The sequence below is a fragment of the Psittacula echo genome (genome assembly GCF_963264785.1).
Source record: "Psittacula echo genome assembly, chromosome: 2".
NCBI lineage: Eukaryota > Metazoa > Chordata > Aves > Psittaciformes > Psittacidae > Psittacula > Psittacula echo.
In genome coordinates, this window is record NC_137737.1 from 21147103 (window position 1) to 21173965 (window position 26863).

The 26863-nt window shown below is 39.1% G+C and overlaps 1 protein-coding gene across 2 annotated transcripts in view; it reads right to left on the reverse strand.

Moving 5' to 3' along the window:
- Positions 1-26863, reverse strand: part of ZNF385D (zinc finger protein 385D) — a gene marked incomplete at its 5' end in the record, with an annotated part of 434342 nt that overhangs the window by 168042 nt on the left and 239437 nt on the right. The gene's annotated exons all lie outside the window — the stretch shown is intronic.

Here is a 26863-nt window from a genome sequence, read left to right on the forward strand (position 1 = left end):
GCATGTGAAACAGTGGTTTGTACTTTTTTCAAAGGAATAATACCAAAATAATTTTGATCATTGTTACATGGTTCTGAAAATTATACACAGAAAAAAAGATAGAATTAAGTACCATACAGCTAGCATATTCCTAATATCCTAACCCGTATAACTTCAGGAAACCATAACTTCAAATCCTAGTACACAGGCAACTGACTGTAAAACAAAATCCATCCTGTGCTTGCAATGATACTCAAGGTAGAAAACCCAAAAGAAACAAATAAGAAATTAACCTAACGCCACCGTTAAAAAATAGTGAAGAGACTTCATCCAAATACTCAAACCCTATACCATAATGCTTCTCTTTTGTTCCTCAGTCTTTGCAAAACATATCAAAGCTAAAACATTGCACGTTTATCTTTGAAAGGGACTCTGAACAGTTCTGACAACACAGCCAATGTGTATTTTTTCTGTTAGGACAGACAAAATCAATCTGCATTAATAACTGATGGGTTTCACTGTTAAAGTCACCCCCCACACACACACCCCTCCTCAAATATTTTTTTATTTTATGAAAATAAGGAATGGCATGTCAGAAAGCACAGTACTCTCGTGCCACGGCTCAGAATATTACAGAAGTTCATCTGTTAAAGTTTGAAGAGAACTCCTGATTCAATATTTAATGAAACTGGGAAAGCTGCTGAATGTCCCAGAAATCCTCCAACTCTCTGCTCTGTGTTCATTCTAAGTATTACGCAGCTATAAATTAACACTGAGGCTCGATGAGATTTCAAGTAGTCAGGAATAGTATTTTTCCATCACACAACCCAATTTCCTATTTCTTTTTCTTGTTATTTAGCAGGACTAACTTGCAGCATTATATCGCAATTGTACCCTCCAGCTCAGTTCTGCAGCGCCAGCACTACATTGCTTAGACATAGCTCTACGCTCCAGCGTGTTTTTAAGGTACGCAGCCAGCTCAGCTGTAAGCTAAGGAAGATTTCCATCAAGCAACAAAACTAAAGTCTGCACAAATACTTAACAGCTCCAAAACCTTTAAAGGCTTAAAATAACATGCATTTTGTGGTATGCTAGGAGCCAGCTCCACACCAGTGATCTGCATAATGCAGAGCACTTGGCAAACACACCACTGCAAATAAAGCATTGTTTTGCCTTTGCATCTCTGAATTCTTCAAACTAAAAGCTGAATGAAATACCAAGGCTTATTGTGCCTCCCCACCACAGATAGTGCAGTAGCAGCTTGTCCATTACATTAAGTTTGCCTAAAACTTCCCATGCCTCACAACCATTTCTCATCCCCTCTCGGCAGATGAAACACAAGTTCATTTAAAACAAACTGACGATGAGTTCATCTTATCTGGCTTATTTTTCAAGCTGCTAAAACTATGCTGTAGCCCACTCAAACAGAAAATTTCTCAGACAATGGAATCCTTTCAAACTGCAAATCCGACAGGATTCTCCAGTTGTCAGTTTTAGGTGCGTGCCAGCACGAAATGTTCTTGAATCTGAAATTTATAATATTCACTCCTATTGATAATGTGAGCAGAAGCAGAATTACATCACAGTTAACACTTACCAAAATACATTATGTTTCTCATTAATCATGCAGTCAGGATCCCACCGCTGTGTATTCAGCATTAGCTCCCGCGCAGGGCTGACATGTAAACTGAAGCTTTTTCATTCTACATTATGTGGAAATTTCCCAGCAGAAGAAGCGTGAGTGAGCAGTGTGCCTCCTCAGGATGAGCGCTTTGCAGGCAGTCTTATCCCTGATACAATCCCTGTCTGATTTAGCGTTTACTCCGGCTGCATGCTGCACTGCCCATTCTTACTGTAATCTGACTCCTCCTTCTGATGTCCTTGCCGTGCCTGTGACATCAGGGCTAAGACTACTACAAACAGATCCTTTCCTTAACGAGCTAGCAATGACATGCTCTAAAATCCCAGTTAACCTAACTCTGGTTTAGGGAAAAATAGAAAAAAACCCCTTCTGAAATGGTATGTAATCTTTTGCCCTCCCCCCGCCCCCCCCTTTTTTCTGGCATCAAGCTCATTTAGTGACATAACGTGCTCAATTGCATAATAGATGGGAAAGACAAAGCGTATATTGTTAGAGTACTTTTCGTTGGAGGGCAGGCTCCAGGAGAAGCCCCGAGTGCCCCAATTCCCCAACTTCAGTAGAAGGTAAAGATGCTTTGCACTTTGCAAGATCATGTCCCTGGGAAATTATTTTTTTTTAAAAATAAGTCAATAATTCCATTTAAATAAATCATTTTAATCCAAATGTTGGATAAAGCTCAAGTCTGCCTCTATTTTTAAAAAGCAATTGACAAATAGGTAGCTCAATTTCAATAGAGCCAAACTGATTTTTTTAAACTACGATTTCTTCGCATGAACAACAAAGCACGAGGATGGGAGATGCATGACAGCAAGGATTTGTAATGGAGTTTACAACCTTTCACCCTCCAGGTCTCCAGTTCCTTTCTGGCCCAGGTTGATAAGTCATTAGCAGATGGTAGCTATTTTATTGTGCTGTGACAAATGAAGTGGTCCTAAGTTTGCTGTAAATAGGTCCCGGCACAATCTCTGCTGCTATATGAACTCATAGCAGCTTCAGAGGGAGCCTGACCAAAGAAATACTGAAATATTCTCCACCTTCTGAGCGCAGTGCCTTGGGATGGATCGGACACACACTGGTGATGCGGTTTGTATTTATGCATGTATTACGTCTTTTCTGTGAGTCTATAGAGGACATTGGTTTCCTGCTGTCAGTCTGGTGTGTATCACTGATAATACACTTCAACTAGATAAAGGTAAAAAAATAATGGACAGTATGCCGAAGCATTTATTTCATTATAATAGGTTCTAATGGGATGAATGCTTTTATTCTACAGGAAAGAGGATGACAGGTATAATTCATTTAAAGCTCCACTTCTTATTTGTAAAAGCTCCATGCATAACTGTTATTTCATGAGGTCCAATCACTTAGGGCAAAATTATGCCACCAGCACAGCAGCCAATGAACGCTCCACTTGCAGCAGAAGAATTAAGGACCCTGACATACATCACTGCTACTCATGTCTCAGCAGGATTCCTCCGCAGCATTGCTCTCATGAGGTTTCATGCTACCTGTATGAAAGTCACCAAGATTAAACACTGCTGGGGGGAACCGGGGCATGAATTTCAGTCCTGTCCCTCACTGAAAGTCCCACAGCTCTCTGTTTCTGATGCCCAGCCTTTCGCAGTGCCCTGTCTTATTCCAACTGCCTCTAGAAAGAGGCATACCTGAAATGAGATCAACTGCAAAATAAACAGCTTCACCACTAGAAAAGCACACAGTGCAGAAGCACGCTTTCAGGCCACAGTGCATGAGGGATGAAGATCAAGACTTCTTGTGTGGTTCACACTGCCCAACAGAAACTTAAGTTGAGCAATTCCTAAATTGCAGTGATGAAATATCACCTAGAAACCCCTAGGGGAAAAAAAAGAAGTTCTTTAGAAACGATGGCTGCTATTTTAATTAGAGGGTTTGGACAGCAAGTAACAGAGGGTATTTGTGGCACCTTCCTCTCCTCTATTTCATCATCACAATGCTTATTCACTTCTACTGCATAGGGAAGGAGACCTTGCTATCGGAGACAATACCACCCTCCAAGGCTGGTTTAAAATATCTCAGCTGAGCCACTCCTGAGAAGTAGGTATAAGCTACTATTAGGAGCCTCCTGCAACACAAACATTCACTCCCTTCCCTTTACTGAGGATAAAAGCTCAGAGAATCAATTCGCTATGAAATCCTTCAGCTCCTTTGCCAGCTCCACAGCACTTTTGTAGAGGCACTGCACAGTGTCCTTCAGGATAGTCGGCGCCCAGGCTCAGCATTTGCCTCTTAGGCTGCATTTACCTTATCACAGAAAAGCTTGAGATCATTCTACCAGGAGTCATACCCTGCAAGATGTAGGCTACCTCCAGTCTTTTCCTCGAAGCTAATATGCCTGATCCATGCCATCAGCTGGACAGCTGAGAGCCTAGGTACAGACGGTGCTATCTGTGTAGGGATACACTGGTGGTCAGGCAACAATCATGATGCCTTTAAACATGCTTTCTCGAGCTGGCTGCTCCGTTACAATACCTGTACACCAATTTGGTGGAGCCTGATGGTCAGTGTAAACAGCGAAGTGCCATGTAGATCTATGTATTCTCCACTACTTGGTTCTGAATGTTACTTCACTTTTGTTTTTCCCTTTAGGATGCAAAACAATCAGGACTATCTCCCTCCTTTTTGCATCTTATTTGCCTTCTTACAATACGCATACAATCAAAGCAGTCAAAGAGAAACTAAAACAAGAAGCTTTCTTTAATTTCTTTACATTTCAACTATCAAACACATACAAAGGAGAAGGAAAAATGGTAGCATCTCCTGGAAAGCAGTCACAGCCCAAATTCTCATTCCATGCCAAATTCTACTTTCATTTACACATGTGCTACATTAATAAACTGCAAAAAGGAGTGTCAAGCAAGGGACAAAGAATAAATTTTATTCCCAGCGTAGGATATTGCCACTGCCAGTGAAAGTGAGGATTAGGTTAGTAATTTCAATCCCAAATAGTTGGTGTTTTAATTCAAACACTAAGAACTCTGTTGAACACAACCGTGGGGAAGTCAGGAGCAGCAAAGACTTGCATGTGTCTGGAGAGCTGAGTAGACCTGGTCTGGGCATGCAGGATCATGCAAAATAAATGAACAAATTAGCCCACGACATCAGCCGACAGTGAAAACTCCCAGTCATCAACAAGCCAGCACAGGCTAACCAGCATTTAGCTTTGCTACAGATGCAAGTCAAATGCAAAATTAACATATTTTCATGCATGATTCATCTATAAAAACAAAACCAAAAAAACCACTACGATTCAGCAACGCCATAAACATAACATGAAAAAATACCTTCTGCTAAAACAGCTACCTCACACCTTTATTTCTAATAATAGAAGTAGCTTCTACTCCTTGAAATCCTCTCTCCTGACAACCTTCTTTTTTTTCCTACTAAGCACCACCACCTTCATTTTTTCTGCTCTTTCTCACCTTGACAACCCCACTTTGGTAGAGGGTTTGCCACAGAGGACAGGTTTTCAAAACCCAGACTACTCCACAAGGCATTACCTCCTCAGAATAAACAAAAAGCAAACTGAGATTACAAATGTCCCAGAAGTTGCAATTTCTCCATTTCTCCAGAGCTGGGAAAGCTACAGGCTACCTCACACCCTTGACTTGGTCTAGAGCCAGAAGGCCACTTCGTGAACTAGCTGTGATATCTATGCTTTCTACTCATTTTTATCTATCCACTGATTTACACAATGCCTGTACTGCAAGTATTAAAACCACTCTCAGGCATGTCTTTTGCTGAGACCAATTAATATTTAATATTAATGCATCCAGTTAATTCCCTAGGATTCCTGGAAAACTCTCTTCCAGTTTTGAACTCTCCCAGGAGGCAACTAATATTAGATTTATACTCGGACTTTTACCAGTTGGCTTTGATGAATTTCAATTAGCGAGGCTGACCACAAACCTTTCCTTGCAAATACAGAAGCATATCAAGGGACTCTGCTGGCAGAAATATAACAGTAGGCAACAAAATATGCTAGTGACACAATATTTTAAGCTTATGCATCATGTGTAGTAGGCTAAAAGATCTCATACACTTGAAATGTTTCCAGATTTTCATAAAATAAATTTTATCTACTGTACAGAGACAGCTATTAAGAATAAAAATGCACTGTGCTAACAGTTGTTTCTGAAAATAAAGTGGATGAAACAATCTAAATTACAGTTTACCTACTAATTTGCCAAAAGCATCCCAAACCTAAAAGATTCTTGAAAGTAAAGTAGTGCTAGAACTTCTACAGAATTTGGAAATTTATGTCTTGCTGATAATTCATTCCTATTAGTACTATAGTAACCACAGTGCAGAAATTAAAAACAGCGAACAAGCCAAAGCTTTGTAAGGCTCCAAAAGTAACTGACAGTGTTTCCAAGAGCACATATTTTTGTGCCTCAACTCAAATATGCTAAGTACATCAGCTAGAAATTTGGTTTGTTTTTATTTCTTAAGCCATCTGCAGTAGTTTAAGACATACTACACAATAATGCAGATTTTGTGATTCGTTACTAATCTCTTGAGGTTATGTTAAAGGATAAGAAGAGAAGGAGCAAGTTACATTTGTATATTTTAACTAACCATAGAGGCTCATCTTTGGTTTTGCACATTCTCCACTGGCTAAAACTACCAAATGTGGTTTTTACCCTTGATTCAGAAGTGTCACTTCTGGAAATCTGCAATATTTGTCACCATTTAACTGCAGCAGTACCCAAAGGAACTCTGTACTGCCACACGTGAATACAACTGGAGGAACTTAATTAATCTTCCTGTCACTTCCATGATGCTTTTCATTAGTTTAGCTGCTATCTGATCAACTGTTCCATTCTCTATTGGAAATGGCTAACCAGAACCTCCTATAAAAGCGTTTTCAAGAGGTAAACAAAGACCCAGCTTTGATTTTGAGAGCCTTTACAAATCTTTGCCATGCAGACTGTATCAGTTCAATAACAGTAACTGCAGCACTGCTGTTTTTAAGCTACTGGGATTTTCTACATACAAGGTGTAAGAAATATGAATAGCAACCATATGCATTTTGGTAAGCTTAAAGCTATTCTTGCATTTTACAGTTTGAGCACAGATGACACGTGGCAATTGAAAGGTCATACTTCTCTGAATTTTCTTTCCACGAATATGAGTAGTTATTACATGAAAAAACAGAATGCTGCAAACATAAAACCAAACTGACATTTTAAACACTATTGCTGCTTATTGTTTTACTAACTGCCCACTCCTGTCATCTTTTGCTCCTAAGCGTGTGACAGGATTTGAGATAATTAATATAGATGAGCACAAAACTGGTGCAGAAGCTTGAGTACATATATTGATACAAATTTTAAAGAGAAAGATGGTCTTAAAGGCAAACTACAAGACCGATAAGCTTGTCTGAGTCCACATCAAAGATATTTTCACACACACACAAAAAAACCCCTATTATTTTTTCAAAGAATGAAAACTGGATCTGGTGATAACATCAATTCCAACAAACCATCTATTCTTTGTTCCTCTTTCCCTTATTTTATTTCTATATTGTGTTTAGTACAATTTGTCTAAATAATGTGTGGGTTTTCAGTGGATCACATGTAGACAATCCATCACTACCTTTGGTGAGGTGAACAAATTGACTTTTTTTATCCATCTTTCTCACATTCTCTACAATTTTGTGACACTCATTTTAAATGTCATCACCATACCCAGGTATTGTATTTTCCAAATTTATAAATTTATCGTATATAAATTTAAACTCATAAATGTAGATGTGGGACTGAAAAATTCTGTATAGATTTTGCACTCGATATTCTTTTATTTTTTGCACTCTGATTTACAGGATGCACTCCATTTGTAAGTCCAACCTGAATTTTGCATTTCTGATTGTACCATCATGAATTAAGTAAATTTGGCATGTAAAGGACCTGTCAATAATCCCTTCTTAATCAGGTGTGTACATGCCATATGCTGTATGGTGCATTTGTTTAAAAGAAATCAGTAGCCATAACTATGCACATCTATTATTTCTAAAATCATCTTTATCAATCAAATGAAAAGTCTTAAGTAACAAACCCAGATATTACATAGTGAAATGGCCTATTTATACTGCCTGTTCTGTTTATATCTGGTTAAACTAAAATAACTAATATTTATTGCATTATTAATTAGAGACCTTTTCATTTTGCTTATAAATGATAGCAATGTGATTATTGCATACGTGTCAGTTAAATTTCAGAACCATCAAATCATTAGCACTCCTGTGTTCTCCTGTGGTTTCACATGGGTGGTTTGGGTTTTTTTAGGCAGGGGTGTTGGGGGTGGAAGTTTTCGTTTGGTTGGTTTTTGTTTGGGGTTTCTTTTTCAGTTGGGCAGTTTGGGTTTGGTTTTGGTTTTTTTGTTTTTTTTTTTTTTTTTTTTTCAAGAAGGTGCACCAATAAAATGCGGATCTCCTCAGCAAACCTATTGATTCTAAACTGTCTTTAGTGTAAGTAACTCCTGCTTGACATCTTCCTGTCTTTCTTCCATGCATTTTGCAAAGTGCCTCAGCACATCCATGGCATAAGGACAGTATCAAGCATTTTTCAAAAAACAGAATAAAAATATTTCTTTAACACTTATATCTCTTTCAAATCACTCGTAACAATCTTACTATCTCCATCTAGTGGCTTATAATATTAGGATTTTTGTTCTTATTACACTAAAAACTTTATTTATTGTCTTTTGCCTTGCCAACCCAGATCTTTCATTTCCTATTTTTGGCTTTCCCTATAAATTTTCCATACTTCTTGCTTTTAATTTGTATAGATAGTATCCACTTCCCCTGTTATGATTTTGTTCCAAGTTGCTTTTTAATTTCCAGTGGCTGTCCTTATTTTGTGGATGAACCAGAACAGACTTCTAGCCAAAGTGTTCAATTTTCAGAACATGAAATGACCTTTTTTTTTTATGATCTGGTGGCCTCTAGTTGTTCAAGGAAGTGTCAGTTTTCTTTCCAAGCCTTTCTATATTTTTTTTCCCAATCAGTTCTGCACCTCACCTTCCTTTAAGAAATAAAACAACTTGAAACACAAAATATGTAAAAGATTTTATCTGCATCCTGTTTGTTCCTATAGAATATAACCAAATCATTGTTCACACTCTTGAGTCCGTAAATGGAAAAAAATTCAAGATATAGACATGAAACAATACTCCTTTATTTTCTTGATGCTGTATAGAGCTGTTTAAGAAAAACAAACAAACAAAAGCAATGCAGCATGATTTTACATTTCCCAGTGATTACGAAGGCACCAAGCTATGATTTCAATATATAACTGCAAGAGTCAAATGCCAGCAGATGCAGTTCCAGGGACCTATAAGGGTCGCTGAGCAGCATGAGTTGAAGTGTAGGTGCAGTGAATTTGAAAGGCCAAATCTGAGAGTGAATACTAGAATAAGAGCCTGGTGTACTCAAGGTAACGGAGAAAACTGTAAAGTGGACCAAAAGCCTGGGAGCTTGTCTATACAGGGAGAAACAGAAAGTTTTTATCAGTGGTCCAAAAAGAAGTTTTTGGAGAAGTTTTGCTTTGATTCAAGCTTGGATTGCGGAAGTTCATCAGGAAGCATTTGTGCCAGTTGTGGGAGCTGGGGTAGCTGGAGCAGTACCAGCAGTTCAGAGATGAGTGGGTGCAGAACACCTTGGGTTTTGTACTGGATTGGTAGAGAGGAGCAAAACTGCAGCAGAGACCTAAGACAGGAAGGGACACAAACACTAGCAGCTGCACAGCACTACAGCTTCTCTCCTGCTTCGGAAAGCTGAGCTACTTTGCAGCAGCACCCAAAGCATCTGCCAGATGCCAGCATCATGTCTGAAACCAAGAACAGGCAGGAGCTTAAGAGACATCTGGCTGTAACTACCAAAAAAGGAGGCATCTTGACTAAACTAGCCAGTGCTACAGGTGTCTGATGGAGTAAACCCATCCCATGGTAAACTGTTATCTGAGAGGAGGAAGATCAGTTCCTCTCTGCAGGTATTTCTTTCCACTGATTCACAGAGAGGTATCAACATTTAACTTTGGTTAGACAATGCACCTTTAGCCAGTTAAAGGCAGGCAGGAGAAATTTCATCTCCAGTGACTATAAAACAGCTTAACTAATCTCATAGAACACCAACATGCTGCGTTTGAATTCCCCTTTAACATCCAAGTTTAATATCCAAGATGTTGCTATCAAGGGAAATGTTAGTGAAAGGTGAGCAAGCTGCAATCTATCAGAAACTGCCATGCAAAAAGGGGAGGAAGACAAAATGGCAGCAGACAAAGCCCTAATTTGAGGGTATAAAAAGATGCAAGTTACAGTAGTGTTCAACTTTTCACGAGATAGTTTTGAAAAATGCGTACTGTTTTTATTCACACCAACGCTGAATTTGATTCATGTGTTGATGTGTAAGCATTTTGCTTATGCAAAGAAACACAGGCAAAGAAACAAATTGTCAGTATCAGTGATATTCATTGTCTTCCATAGTAGTGGGTTTTGACTCAGAGACTGACACAGATGATTTTAGGTGTATATGTGGGTGCCTACCTGTGAGCTAAATGTCTAAATTTCCATCAGAGTCAACAGAGATCAGATTGATGCAGTTAACAAAGAAGAGTTACGCACCACATCTGGACATAGACACCAACTTTGGTTGGCCAAGTCTTTCTCCAACCTCCATTAACTATATTGAGTAGAATTTCACTGATCAAAAGGGGAGCTTAAACACCCGATTCACCCACAGATACCTATACACATGTACCTAACATAGGTGCTCTGAGAAACACAAGCTGAATTGCAGCTAAGGCTTCCAAACCTCTCAAAAGATCTGGGACCCCTGCAGATCACTCATACCCATTGAAATTCAGCTCCATCTGGGATCATCACAGCAACTACCAACTGTGCTCAGCAGCACTAAGCAGCAATTTAGAACAGAACATGAACAACACCTGCAAGTGAAACCAGCATGAAATTTATACAAGAAGAACTGAATTATCTCCGAAGGAATTAACTATAACATGAGCTTGAGAAAAAATCCTGGGCTCTTATGTGACCACACAGTGCATTAATATTCCGTCTTATGAAAAAAAAAAACAACCCTTCAAACCCCAAACCAAACAAGATCAACAACTACAAAATACAAGCGAACAAACAAAACCCAACACAGATAAAAAATATCTGTCTCAAAAATGTACAGCACTACTTTTGAACGACCAAGCTGGCATCCTACAATAACCATGTTCCACTACAATCCCTCTGGATTAATTTATGCTATTTATGCTTATCTATAAGAAAGAAAATGGGAACATGTCACAAGTGGCTGTTAGATGACATAGCCATTTAGTGTTAACATTGAAAAGAAAAATATGTTGAAGATCACCCAGAAATAATTTCTTTCTTTTAAATTTCAAAGGCTCCAGTACTTTTCTCCTAGAAGGGAGGGAGGGGAGAAAGGTACTGCTGTTTAGGACTCTGCCAATAGTGTTCAAATACATTCCTACTTGGTAATTAACAGTAAAAGGAGAGTTTCATCTCTGTTCTTACCTTTTGATCTTATTAACAGAGCCTCCTGCCATTCTAATTCAGAATGGCATGTACAGAAAAGAACTCCTGTCTGTATCTGTTCCTGACTTTCTTGTTACATCTTTTTCCTGTACAGTTTCTTTTTGATCTGGCATACCTCTGAATTTAATTATCAGGTTTGAAAACATCTTGCCATAATAGCAGCCTATAAGTAATTCTGTTTCCCACAGCTGAACGAAGACTGTATCCCAAAGACAAGCTCTTTCTTCAATATGCACTTTTCAGAGCCCATCTCAATACAACGTATTTATGCCAAAATAATTAAGAAATGGATAATTTTGTGACATGACAGCCTTAACAGAGTACTGCTGCTGGTTTTAGATAATTCAGTGATTTGATTTTTAGTCAGTTGGCCACTCAGTAGCTCTAAAAATAAGTTTAGTTACTGTAGGTGCCTAAATATGGATGTAGAAACAGAAAATATCAGACCTTACCTCAAAGAACTTTTTCTTATCTGCACGATATAGATGAACAGTATATTACAGATGAAGGTGTAGATTATAGCTTAACTTCATAATCCTGCAATGTACTGACAACTGAAAGAATTTCAGCTAGGTTTGAAAGCCCCAGCTGTATCTTTCCAGACTCTGTAGATAAGAGACAACTGTTCCAAGCATATTGACAGTCTATGAACTCATCTTGGACAAGAGGGACTATGTTATGCCAACACAATCTCATCTTGCCAGTGTTAGAGGAGGAAAAGCTGGCTGTAGAGACGTCTGTATCTCTGCCTAGTGCTGGGGAATGATTTGCAGATAGCAGAAAGAAGATGATTTTTTCATGAAGATGCATGATGGTATGCTGGACTGCTACACTCACTTCACTTGCAGATCCTCTACTTTCTCTGTATGTAAAGAACTCACTGTCATTTCATGAATGTTTATGTTCTGACTGCTCAGACAGACTTGACTACAATGTAAAAGTGACTTCTAGCTCATCTGTGGTGTGCAGTGATTTGGCAGTTTAGTTTTGTACAATAGAAACTGCATCACTTACAAAAAAGCTTTCATAGAAAATAGTGTAAGAAATAAAAGTCCTTGGTAATACCATTTCATGTAAAAAGCCTGCAGTGCCTGTTCTATCCCACTAAACATAATTTATCATGTTCTATAAGCTGTTGATACTTTTTGTACTGATACATTTTCATTACTTATCTACCACTTCCTTCCTTGATCACCGTCCACCAGAGCATTTAATCAAGTAATTATTTTTACCAAGAGTAATTGTCTATACATTAAAATCCACTGGGCCATATTTCACCTTTATTTAAATCTCTTAAAACCAATGTCTAAGAACAAATTCAGGAAGCACCGTGCACTAGTAGTGCAATGTTGCATAAAGAATGCACACATGCTCATATACACACCTATTTATATTCAGCCACATGCACACACCTATGCATGCAGTGTAACATGGCAATGCTAGATGCTTTCTCAGATGCATAATTAGCTTGCTGCACAGGTAAAGAGTCACATTAGGATTCTTGCTTCCCCTTTTCTCTTTCTCATCCTTGCTCAACAAGGTGATCTTTTTTTCATCATTGGAAATCAGGGCAATCAAATTTTAGAATAAGGAGTGATAAAATTTGCATTCTATTGTATTATTTTTTACTTTCTATGCAGTATCCCAGAGACATTTGATTAGAATGAGGAAAAGGTTAAATATAATAGTAAAAATTTAACAGGTTACAATACAATTAGTGTTAGGAATTGTCCTTAGTAAAGTCCTAGTGGGTTCCTGCTCATTGCTGCTGGACATCAAAATTTGTCATGACTGGTTACACCTCTGTCTTCTGGGCGTCATAACTGTTCTAGTCAGGTTAGAAATCTCTTTCCCTCTCCCCCCATCCTTGTTGAACATCAGAACCAACACGTAAGAACTAACCATGTTTTTAGTCAAGGTCATTGGAGAGGGTCTTCCATTGGGTATAAGTCCATTGGAGCCACATAAAGGATGAGCAGATTAGTCCCAGGTGGAGGTTTACCAGCAATCCACAGGCCACCCAAGGCTCATCCCCCTTACTCAAGGATTAATATCCACAGTTCCAAAGCACATGCTTTACCTCCGATCACCTGTCTTCATCCATTTATTACAGAAATTTAGATCACTGTCTCCTAGATACCTGGTGAGTGCTTTAATAAGCTTTTGATATTATCAATTCCTGTCTTATGCTATGAATAAAGCTCTACAAATAAAGACTTCCCTAGGACAAATGATAAAACACTATCTTCAGAATAGCTCTCTTGTGTCAATGGGTCATGCACGATAGGTAAGACCAAAGGAAATATCTTGGTCTGAATCAAAACAAACAGTTAAATCTCTCCCTAACATCCAGGTAAGCTACTTATAAGTCTAACGTTTTGGTTTTTTCGCTGAGGTAAAAATGCAAGCATACTGTTAAAATACAATTCCCAACTGAAAAACTTCACCAGAAAATTGGTGAATAGATTCCTGCTAATAGGTTTGGTGTATTCTGATAAATAATAAAGTGTGGTCCATGTGTTATTCTTGGATATCAGTGGAGGGAGGCACAATACATTGTTAGGTTGTTTGCTTTGGGGTTTAAGTATTATTCATTTATTGACTTTTCTTTGGAGTTAGATAATTTTCAATTAAAAAAATAGATTTATATAAGTTTAAGGCAACAATAATCACAGAAGAGCATAGTTTAGATGATTTCAAGTAGTATTTTATGATGAGTACTTTCAGGGTTTCTTTAGTACTTTGTGGCTATTTTTTCTGTCTAACAACATAAAAATAGCAAACTTCAAGAAACAGATTGTTCTTTATATGTTATATGACTACTTAATCTGATTTTTCCAGTGGAGAAGCAGATGAACCAGTGGTTTGATCCTGCTGTTGCACATACTATATATTTCATGATTTTTCTGCTACAGTCTTTTACCCTTTTGTAAAGGGTCATTTCAAAGTTTTTACAGAATATTTTCTAGAGAAAGGTCAGATCTGAGAGACTACTAATGGATTAGCCTTTGATCTTTTTTCCTTGACTTACATGCATTCAAGCCTGCTAGAAGACTTTGTAAAATAACAAATGCAAAAGCGACTGACTGAACAAGAAACACCCTTTACTTTGGAATGGGGCACCACAGGAGCTGCAACAGTTTTTAACTAAAAATTACAAAATCTTTAATTTATGACACTTTAAAGAAGGCAGACATTAAGTACCACTACTACATCTGTATATATTTTTAAATGTATCAGAGATATCAAATTGTGAGATAATTAGAGCATATTACATGAGTCATCAAAGCATGTACATTCCAAGGGAGGCATAATTAGTCATTTCTGATGACTGGCTAAATACTATAAACACCACTTCACTGTCAATCAGGGGTCACACCATGAAGTTGTTAAGGAACAAATAAATCATTTCAAGAGAGGTGGTTTGACTGTAAAGCTTCTCTAGTAGGTAGCATTGCAAACCAAAGAGTTCTCTCCATTTTTAATGCTAGTTAAAGACCCTTTCAATTCAGCAAAGCTAAATGACTCTTGCTCATCAACAGCAAAACACTGACACCTTTTGAGACGTCCCCACCACCAGTGCCAAGATATGCTTCACAGAATTAATCTGTCTGTACCCTGACTAATGAGGTCCTAATTTACCAGACTTCAGGCACTCATAATACAAAAGGATCAAAGGACATGAACATTTATAATATAATATTAATATTTTTTCCAAGAGCTGTTGCATTTTAACTAGCTGATCTCATAAGATGGGAAACAGTATATCCCTCATTTGCAGATGAAATGTGGGTTTAAAATACAATTAGAGAGATTAGCTAGAGACACAGAAAAGGCTGAGCCTGTGAAGCTCTGGACTCCAGGGCAGCACTCAGCTCACACTGTCTCCCATCATATAAACAATAAATGCAAATGTGAGAAAGCAGTGTAAGTAAAACCTGTACTCATCTCTCATATTGCTGAAAGAATATAAACTAAATGGTTTACTATGTTGTAAGAAAGCACTGACTCACATTTTCCTTACACTATGTTCACTTACATGTTTGGGGGGTTGGTTTTTTTTTTTTGTAGGTTGCCCCACCTGCCCCAAGACAAAACTGGGTATTTTTCTCCTTCTGTATCTTCAGTGAGACTGTGGAAGTTACACAGGGGTGAACTCGACCCAAATTGTATCAGGAGGAGGTTGTGCTGCTAATAATGGAAAAGGTCTTCTGTTCATTATGTCACTATTGAGTAGTTTTCAAAGAAAATGCTTGCAAACAATTGTTGTCAGCTTTCAAATGTAATTTTATAATACTCTTGTGGCCTTCAAACATGCTACATTTTCATCCTTATCACCACATTAAATCACATTGCCAATAATGTCTTTGGGACAAATTTGAATTCTTCAGGCTTGAATTTAATTACATTATGTAAACTAGGAAATGTCTTCAGTATGCTTTGAGGAAATAGCTTATCTTGGCAATTGTTAAATTCTGTTGTTTAAAATATTTGCATTTTGATAACTTCATTCTGCTGCACACAGCATTTATTGATCTTTCTCAAGAATCCATTTTCAACATAGTGCATTATATTTATTTTTCACAGACCCTTGACTGCAGCATGTAACTACACAACATTTAAGGAAAGAAGTAAATTAACAGGTTTTTGAGAGCATCAATATTTTGTTTTATAACAATTATAAGATAAGGAAATGCATCCACATGCTTCCTTGCCCTGGACACAGTACTTTAGTGTGCACCCTGGAATATAGTTTATAAATATATAATAATATAGTATATATTTTTATAAATATAGTATATATAGTATATATAAATATAGTATATAATTTTTTATAAATTTTATAATATAGTATATAATATAGTATATAAATTTTTTCACTGAAGGAACAGTTGTGTGGCATGTTATCTGTGACTGATGTTTTTTCTCTATATATTATGATGCATTTACTACCTCATTTAACTCATTTGGTATATGTTTTGGCTTTGTGGGGTTTTGTTTGGTTTGTAGGGTTTTTACAGCATCTTCGGGAGCTCTCTTTTTCCCTCACCTCCTGATTTCTCTCTCTTCAGACTTCCCCACACACACACACTCACACTTCTGGCAGTGATAACTGCATTTCTGGACACAAAGGATATATTTTTTTCTTTCATATTTATTTCAGCAAACACATATAATGTGGAAGCATTTTACAGTCAATCAGGCCAAATCTGCCTTCCACCTGCACTTGAATGAAGCTTTTGAAATGCATGAAAGACCAATTCCAATTAGGAGGATCACAAGTAAATATTACATAGATTTACATCATCTATCTAACGAAAAAATATATACATCTAACAAAGGCATACAGATTTCCATATCCTTTTTAATTCTTAAACTTTAGGAAACCAGATCAGTATGTAAAAAATCTCACTTCACAGCTTGATGTTAGCAAATGAGTAAGACAGTATTTCCATTATGCAGTATCCCTGGCCAACTGTTGTAAACAGCCAGCAAGCCTAAGCAAAAACATTGCCATGAAAAGTCTTCCTTAATAACACCACCACTTGTCAAGGTCTGGCTCCAAAGTGTATTGTTGCAAGTAATAGCACCCTGTTAATATCTTAGCTTATTTTCTAAACATAATAAATCTCCCCTTCAATGCCTATGCTAAATCCCAGTATCAGATTCACTGGTAGGGTAGATCTCACATAAACAACAGAAATGAAAGATTATTGCAGTTTTAGTGTGGAAATTTTGATCAGCTGGATGTTCCCATGCAGTAAATAGTGTTCAGCTGCACACCACATCTGCTCTGGCACATGTGTGCCGAAAAACGGATATGGGCTTGGCCAAAAAGGGCGCTTTTTACACTATTTTGGATTCTACTACATTTCCAGCAGTTAAAGTATAGGCCAGACAGTTTTGGAACCTTTCTCAGATGCAGAATATACAGATGAACAAACATATCAGTATGTTTATAAACAGATCTCATTGCAAATATTGACATGCAAGTATTCTATATGTCTTTGGGATTTGAGTTCTTTCATGAAGTGCTTGATAATTTAAAAGACAATTCCTGAAACCTTCTACAGGTTTCAACCAATTTAAAGGAAAACTGGAACTCTTATCACTGTCATCAATTACACAGCATGAAAAATAAATGAAAATAATGAAAATAAACTTGCTTTTTAAGTTTTGTACTTAAGTTACATTAAAAAATGGATTATGGGGTGGTTTTGGTTTGGTTTTTTTTGTTTGTTCCCCCCACCCCACCCCCCATCAGGTCATCTTACAGAAGATATGCCACAGAGTAAGCAAATTTACTTGAAAAAGAAAACCAGAATTTCACAGTTTGCTGTCAGAATATGCCTCAAAAACTATGCCACTGACTTGCTTTTGGGCATTCGTCTGTCTAAAAGTGCTCCCAAGAATAAGCAGGGGTATATCATTTTAAAAGTACATGACATGTAAGTACACATGAAATCACAAAAGACTCTAGATCCCACTTACTTCGGCAACTTGATCACTTGACTTTTGTTAACAGCTACAAAAATGCACAGGTGGCTTATATCAATGGAGGAATGCTCTTTGCACCTAGACAGTTACTATCTAAATAACCGTAAAATTCTTTGGCAGTGTTGGCCTCGATCCTTACTTGTAATGTCTACAGAGCGAAGCTGAGGGCAAACACAAAATGACATGCAACATCTAAGTTACGAGTTTCTGTTGAATACCTCACATATTTGGAAACTAGTCATGGCACTGAGTTTCAGATTTTCAGCTGTGACTAGACCCTCTGTATGTAAGTATGATAACATAACATCAGCAAAGTATCCTTTATAAATCTGGATCAGAAAAATAAAGCTCAAACCTTCTGAATAACACCTACTGCCTCTGTTGAATCATCTGCTGCCAGGTACAACTTGCCATCACAGTGGTGACCCAGGCTGACAATATGGCCTTTATCCTTCTGCTTGACGAAAAGCATCTAACAGAATGTTCCCATATGTTCAGTTTACCATGCATAAATTACATCCCGGTAGACAAACGCCACATTCGCTCTAGGAGGCCAATTTAAAACTTCCCGGTTTTACTTCCCATTCCAAATGCAACAGTAATCCTGATGCTACATCACATTTCACTGTGCTGGATGCAGTCCCTGAAAGAATCTCTTTTAAACTGGCAGAAACTAAATGATTAATACAGTATTGATTACAAAGAAGTTTGCAAGTACAGTTGCCAAGCCATTGGTTGCCATACTTTATCAACAGTCAGCTCTCTGACAGAATCATTTGATGCCTCATATACATCAACTACCTCATACATTCTTAAACAAGATTTAATATATATTCTTCAGACAGAAGAAGTTACCAAGGATAAAATATATGGCCATCAAAAGAAGCAATTTTTCCCTATGCTGGAATTTCTTATGTAAGTATATAATCACTTGTATTCTGCCTACATGACTACACATTGAAGTTCATTAGCTTTATATGCAAGGCTCTTCTATGCATAAGAACACACAGAATTTAATACAAATGCAGTTTGTGCATGAGTCTAAGCCATTTGCAATCATCTTGCATTTAAAAATCACCTTTGTATTCCCATGTGATGTTGCTGAGCCAGATTATGCAAACCATTTTAGAGCCACTTTAGGGATGTGTCTTAACCATGTGACAATGACTAAAGAATATAAAGTGGTTGCTGCATTATGTGCCACAGTAATTTCTGGCAACTCCTCTGTTGCTGTTAAATATACAACCACCATTAACTTTAAACATGCTTTTTCTGCTCTTCCTTTATAAGGAAACAGCAAAAATAAGAAAAAGAAGAATCAGATCAAACACTTCTTCAATTTCACCTCCAATCTAGGGCCACCATGAAAGCCCCAGCCAGCTTCAAAGCCTTAACCTAGCGAGCATCATCTTTTACCCTGCTGAAAGTTAGATTTGGAGGAAATTTTCAAGGCCATTCTCTCTATCAGAGAAGCTAAAGCCATTCCTGAAATAATTTGATTGACACGCATAGACTGAAAATATAGATTGTAGGCAAGTTTTACAGAATAGTTTTTTGCCCCTAGCAGACATTATAGACCTCACAATGGGTTTATCAGGATTACCAGACTAATTTAGCTAGCAATCTATATCTTTTGTACAGGTGCTTATCAGTCTGGCATAAGAACATTATCACTTAGTACAGTTTGGGTATTAACAGCTAGCAGCTTTTGAGAGTATAGTAGTACCAAGTTGGTTTTGGGCTTTTTTTATTTTAAGTAAAGACAAAAAGTATTACTTGTGAAAATTTCTCAACTATAAAGTTGCCACTAAGTTCCTTTGAATCAATTTTCCAGAGAATGACAATTACTTTCAACACTATTTCTCCAGTTTCTTCATTTTTATCTGATACATTCACAGTGATTAATACAAATTTTCAAGAAAAAGGCAGGCAGAGCTAAAACAAAATTAACAGTGGATTTCTTAGTGCCTGATTCAGCCAAGTTGAAGCATTTCTTTGTGTAGTCATTAAAGATCAATGCCACTGCTGTTGTAATGTTATTTATCTCTGCTGTCTGATACTAATATCTATACAGTATGCCATGAGTATCTTTGGAGAAAAGGGAGAGATTAATTCCAATTTATGAGAAATTCTCAAAGTGCTATGAATCTTGCAGCCATGACCCCTACTATTGATACTTGGTGGTGACACCCAGATGAGCTCTTCTAAATTAAGAGACCAAGTACCTGCTTCTTTATTCCAGTTTTTCATAACTGCAACTCCACTGGCTTCAGTCACCAATGGCCCTACACTTTTATATACACATATATATGCACAGATGTTCACAGATGTGAGCAAGTGAAAATTGCCTCCAGCAAAGTAACACATTTGGTCTGATCCCTTTTCTTATTCATTAAAATTACTTGACTAATATTCCATTGGTGCTACATTATGAATCAGAAGTTGCACTTCACAAAAACATTGTCTGCCCATTAGAATCATTTTAGTGCTTTAATGCCGAAGTCTGCACTTCACCAGATGTCTTAAAACCATACATCCGCTTTCAGTCAGTTATCTCAGAATCAAGTTAATCTGGTACACTAGTGTGGAGGGGAAAAACACCCGTTTATAATGCTCCAATTGTGCAGTTGCAGTGTTCTGGAACAGTATTGCACTAGCTGTGACAGAATAATAAGGCTATTTATATCTTTAGTGCTTGATAACTCCTAAAACTAAGTTACATCTATGTAATTTAGGGGGCATCAAAGCTTTTCAGTGTCTGCAGAATAAAAGTATGCTAATGAAGTTTGGGGTTTTTTTGTATATATAAATGAATGTTATCTTTCAAACCAGAATCAAATTCCCTAGCTAAATCTCTGAATATAATTTCCTGAATTTGCGTGAAGTACTCCTTTAAGTATGATTATTATTATAGTAGCTCTGCTAAAAGAGTAAATCTCTTATGGTCATTAAAAACTATCAGTTGCCTTTTAAGCACATTAGTGGCAATATATTTGTCCCTATCACAAGGAATCAGGCTATGCTTTGCTGACTTTTATTATCAGAAAATAGTCTCATTTGTCTTTTTTTCCAGATGAAGTTTTGTTTACTTGGTTTTATTTTTAACATAAAAGGTAAAAGCAACTGTATATATACAGTTGAAATGTAAATAAAACTCCATGTACTATTACCTATGAATCTACAACAAGAAAAACTTAACAGTTTTGTGTTTATTACTTTTTAAAGGAAAAATAGTGCTTATTCTCATATTTCCAAATACGCAAGGGGTGTGACCCAAACATTCATTAGACTCAACAAAAAAATAGAAATTTTTCCAGATGCTGGAGATCATATTTTCTTGACTTCCACTTTTCCAAACTATCTGGCATTTAGCAAGAGGCTCAAAAGAGAAAATACCTTAATGCTTCAAGAACATCAGGAATGGGTCTAATACACTTCTACGAAACAGGAAAATAGAGCTTGTGTGGATGACAATAGAGCTTGTGTGGATGACAATCTATCCTCTATTAACAGCAAGTATTTCACATATGAACAGAGAGAAAATACACCCAACTTCTTGCTAAAGGAGTCTTCCTATATGAAAGAGTCATCTTAAAGAAAAATACTAATTTGGATATTTTGATCCTCAGACACCAGGTATGGTAAGTTGTCGACGTGACTGCCTGAGCTGCCCTTGAAACTGCTGCATTCCAGACATTCAGGAGGAGTTTTCTTTAGATATTATCACTTACAAAACCTGAAAGTTCATAATTTTCTAACATCTATAAAGACTTTCTTTTTTTTCAAATGAAATTCTGTTATTCTACTCAGATTTGAACTATGTGAACAGACCTAATGTGTGCTAGCCATTACAACTGAAAGGCACAAGGCAAGGTGAGTAATGGCATTAGAAACTGGCCCCCTAGGCTAGAAACATCAGTGTTTCATATGGATGTATTCAGGTATTCAACTAACAAAAGTTATGGAGTTAAAACTTATATATAATGCCAAGTTGGAAGCCTGGATTATTCATACCCTGCATGATTTCTGTGAAAAGCTATGGACATGGTATAGACTGTAAAATTAAGAGAACAGTTGTACAATCAATACTCTTATTGATTTTAGAAGACCGAGAGCAGTCTTGGAAAGTTGACAGGGGGGAAGCCAGTGTAGCTAAAGAAATGGACTAATGAGGCACAGTCGTAATCTGAGAGAAGTCAGCAAAAGGTAAGAGCTGTGCATCCTCTGATAAGCAGCATTAGACAGGTTACAAATGCCAAAAGGTGAGAGCAGGGAGACTCCCACCCCTGATAAATTGACAGAAAATTCTCATTGCAATTGCTGCTCAGAGCAGTCTGGGACAAGAATGATCACCTCCCTCACACAACTGGCTTCAGACTCCCACTGTGAGGTTTAGCATCCCACAAGGAGGTGTCTACCATTTCAACTATTCCCCTTGGCCTAAGGCCAAGATTTACCTCAACAATCCTAAGCAATGCAAAGGAAATTATCTCACCTTTGATAAACCCTAAGGCTACATTGATTATTTAACTTCCTCATGTTAAAGCTTTTAGTTTGGGTTTTTGGGGGTTTTGTTGGTTTGTGGGTTTGTTTTTTTTTTTCCAAATTTGGCAGTCAATGATGTAAACTTCTGCTTTGCCTGAATTCACAAGATATACTTTTTAAACCTATAAAACTTCACTAGTGTGAAAAATTAATGCTATTCAACTGAGAAACCCAAGACACATTAACTGAGTCCACTGTTTCCAGAGAAGCAGAATCCTGTGGACAGACAAACCCACAAGAGCTTGCAAATGAGTCTGAAGTCTCAGGAACCACAATATGCTTCCCATCAAGCTGCAAGAATTAGTTTGAGAGTGCTTTTTTTTTTTTTTTTTTTATAAAACCCTGAGGAAAGCCTCCCCTTCCAGGTGTAGCTCCATCCCTTTGATAATGCTAAAATGAGATGAACCAGACATGCCACATAAAAAACCTTTCAGTGACAGGACCTGTTAGAGAGTTACTTTACTTTCTTTGCTCAGGAGGGAAAGAAGTATAGGATTTGCTACTGTTTCTTCCCAAACATAAGAGATATTGTATCTCTTGTCCCAGCTAACCTCTCCTTATGTTCTCAGGCAGCTGAAGACAATATATCCAAAGGATACTCAAAGCATCCCAAGGGCTTTAACTATTAAAGTAGAATGAAAATAGAAAGAAAGAAAGAGTCAACAAGATATAACAACAAGTTTTATGTATGCTCTCTACAGTAGCCAGTTGGGAGGAAAATCACTGTTTTATTTAGTTCATAAAACGTTCATCAATAGGTATGGTCCAGGACCCTGACAGCTAATTAAATTCCAAAGGTTGTTTATAGCTACCTTTCCATTTGATCCCTCCTCTTTCCTTAACTTCTCATCTGCCTTTGGACATCTATGGAGTTTTTCTTAATGTTAAAAATAGAAACAAAAGTCTGCGTATATTAGGTGTGTTATAAAAAAATTGCAACTTGCTCTTCTCCATCAAACTATCAGGTATCAAACTATCTGTACAAAAGAATGGATCTTGATGGAGAGGTAAGTGAGGATGTGATGCAAGGCCAGACTACAAGGTCACATAGGAAAAGGCGGTCGACTTCGCACCTCAAGACTGCCTCTGACAAGAAAGAAAGAAAAATCATTGTCGTAGGCGATTCCCTTCTGACAGGAACAGAGGGCCCGATATGCAGAGTTGACCCTCATCATAGGGAAGTGTGTAGTCTGCCTGGAGCCCGGATCAGGGATATCACCAGGGCGCTCCCCAGCCTGGTGCACCTGACAGACTACTACCCGCTGCTGGTCTTCCAGACAGGTGGGGGGAAGCTGCTTCCCGCAGTCTGAGGGGGATGAAGAAAGACTACAGGGCCTTGGGGCGGATGGTGAAAGAGTCTGGGGCTCAAGTGATCTTCTCCTCACTTCTTCCATCTTTCAGTGATGATGTGGGACTGAATGGGAAAATTCAGTCTGTAAACAATTGGCTACGAGACTGGTGCTTTAGGCAGGGCTTTGGGTTCTTTGATAACAGCTGGTTTTATAAGGCTCCAGTCCAGATGATGGCACGTGGGAAAGGTTTAACTCACAGAGGCAAAAGGATGCTGGGGCATGAATTAGCAGGGCTCATTTGGAGAGCTTTAAACTAGATTCGAAGGGGGATGGGGTTGCAGCTGGGCTTGCCCCAGTGGGGCAGCACTCTAGGATTGATGAAGACTGGGAGGCCTCCTATAATCCTAGGGTGAAATTGGTGAGCTCAGCTCCCTCCTTGAAATGCCTATACACCAATGCGTGCAGCATGGGAAATAAGCAGGAGGAGTTGGAGACCTGTGTTAAGTCAGGAGATTATGATCTGGTGGCAATTACAGAGACGTGGTGGGACAGCTCACATGACTGGAATATACTCATGGAGGGCTATGTCCTTTTCAGGAAAGACAGGCCAGCCAGGCGGGGTGGTGGAGTTGCTCTTTATGTGCGAGAGCAGCTACAATGTACTGAGTTCTGTCCAGGGACAGAGGACGAGCGAGTTGAGAGTCTGTGGGTGAGAATTAAGGGGCAGGCTGGCAGGGGCGATACTGTTGTGGGTGGCTGTTACAGGCCACCAGATCAGGGTGAGGAAGCTGACGAGGCCTTCTACAGGCAGCTGAGAGCGGCCTCACAGTCACAGGCCCTGGTCGTCATGGGGGATTTTAACTTCCCTGATGTTTGCTGGAAGGACTACTCAGCAACCCAGCCACAGTCCAGGAGGTTCCTCCAGTGTATGGATGATAACTTCCTCATGCAAATGGTGGATGAGCCAACCAGGAGAGGAGTGCTGCTGGATCTCATCCTCACTAACAAGGAGGGGCTGGTCGAAGCAGTAAAGGTTGAGGGCTGCCTTGGTTTCAGCGACCACAAGATGGTGGAATTCAGGATCTTGTGTGGTAGGACCAGTAGAATAGCAAGTAGAATTGCAACCCTGGACTTTAGCAGGGCAAACTTTGGCCTTTTCAAGCAATTGCTAGGGGAAGTCCCATGGGCAAGGCTGCTTGAAGGTAAAGGGGCCCAAGATGGTTGGTTGACATTCAAGAATTGCTTATTCCGAGCTCAAGAGCAGAGCATCCCGACACGTAGGAAGTCAAGGAAGAGGGCCAGGAGACCTGCGTGGCTAAATAAGGAACTGCTGGGTATGCTCAAGTGGAAGAGGGGAGTTTATAGGTCATGGAAGGAGGGGCTGGCCACTTGGGAGGAATATAAGGCTGCTGCTAGAGGATGTAGGAAGGCAGCTAGGATGGCTAAGGCCTCCTTAGAATTAAATCTGGCCAGAGGGGTCAAGGACAACAGAAAGAGGTTTTTCAAATACATAGCTGATAAAACTAACACCAGAGGCAAGGTAGGCCCACTGGTGAATGGGATGGGTGCCCTGGTGACAGAAGATACTGAGATGGCAGAGTTATTGAATGCCTTCTTTGTCTCAGTCTATTCTGCCGGAGGCAGTTCTGAAGAGCCCTGTACTCCAGAGACCTCAGATGAAGTCAGGTCAATGGAGCAGTTTGCCTTAGTTGATGAGGAATGGGTTAGGGACCAGTTGAGCAATCTGGACATCCATAAATCCATGGGTCCAGATGGGATGCACCCGCGGGTGCTGAGGGAACTGGCGGAAGTCATTGCTGGACCACTCTCCATCATCTTTACCAAGTCTTGGGAAACGGGAGAGGTGCCTGAGGACTGGAGGAAAGCAAATGTCACTCCAGTCTTCAAAAAGGGCAAGAAGGAGGACCCAGGTAACTATAGACCGGTCAGCCTCACCTCCATCCCTGGGAAAGTGATGGAATACCTTATCCTTGATGCCATCTTAAGGCATGTCAAGGATAAGAGGGTTATGAGGGGCAGTCAACATGGCTTTACCAAGGGGAAGTCATGCTTGACCAACCTCATAGCCTTTTATGAGGAAATAACATTGTGGATGGATGATGGCAGAGCGGTGGATGTGGTCTACCTTGACTTCAGCAAAGCATTTGACACAGTCTCCCACAGCATCCTCATAGCTAAACTGAGGAAGTGTGGCCTGGATGATCAGGTAGTGAGATGGACTGCGAACTGGCTGAAGGAGAGAAGCCAGAGAGTTGTAGTCTATGGAGCGGAGTCCAGTTGGAGGCCTGTATCTAGTGGAGTGCCTCAAGGGTCAGTATTGGGACCAGTATTATTTAATATATTCATCAATGATTTAGATGAGGGAATTGAGTGTACTGTCAGCAAGTTTGCTGATGACACTAAGCTGGGAGGAGTGGCTGACACACCAGAAGGCTGTGCTGCCATCCAGCGAGACCTGGACGGGCTGGAGAGTTGGGCAGGGAGAAACTTGATGAAATATAACAAGGGAAAGTGTAGAGTCCTGCATCTGGGCAGGAACAACCCCAGGTTCCAATATAGGTTGGGGAACGACCTGTTAGAGAGCAGTGTAGGGGAGAGGGACCTGGGGGTCCTAGTGGATGGCAGGATGACCATGAGCCAACACTGTGCCCTTGTGGCCAAGAAGGCCAATGGCATCCCGGGGTGTATTAGAAGGGGGGTGGTTAGTAGGTCGAGAGAGGTCCTCCTTCTCCTCTACTCTGCCCTGGTGAGACCGCATCTGGAACATTGTGTCCAGTTCTGGGCCCCTCAGTTCAAGAAGGACAGGGACCTGCTGGAGAGAGTCCAGCGCAGGGCGACAAAGATGATTAAGGGAGTGGAGCATCTCCCTTATGAGGAAAGGCTGAGGGAGCTGGGTCTCTATAGTTTGGAGAAGAGGAGACTGCGGGGGGACCTTATTAGTGTATATAAATATATAAAGGGGGAGTGTCATGAGGATGGAGCCAGGCTCTTCTCAATGGCAAACAATGATAAGACAAGGGGTAATGGGTATAAACTGGAACACAAGAGGTTCCACTTAAACTTGAGAAGAAACTTCTTCTCAGTGAGGGTGACAGAACATTGGAACAGGCTGCCCAGGGAGGTTGTGGAGTCTCCTTCTCTGGAGACATTCAAAACCCGCCTGGACACATTCCTGTGTAACCTTATCTAGGTGTTCCTGCTCTGGCAGGGGGATTGGACTAGATGATCTTTTGAGGTCCCTTCCAATCTCTAACATACTGTGATACTGTGATACTGTGAAATGCTAAAA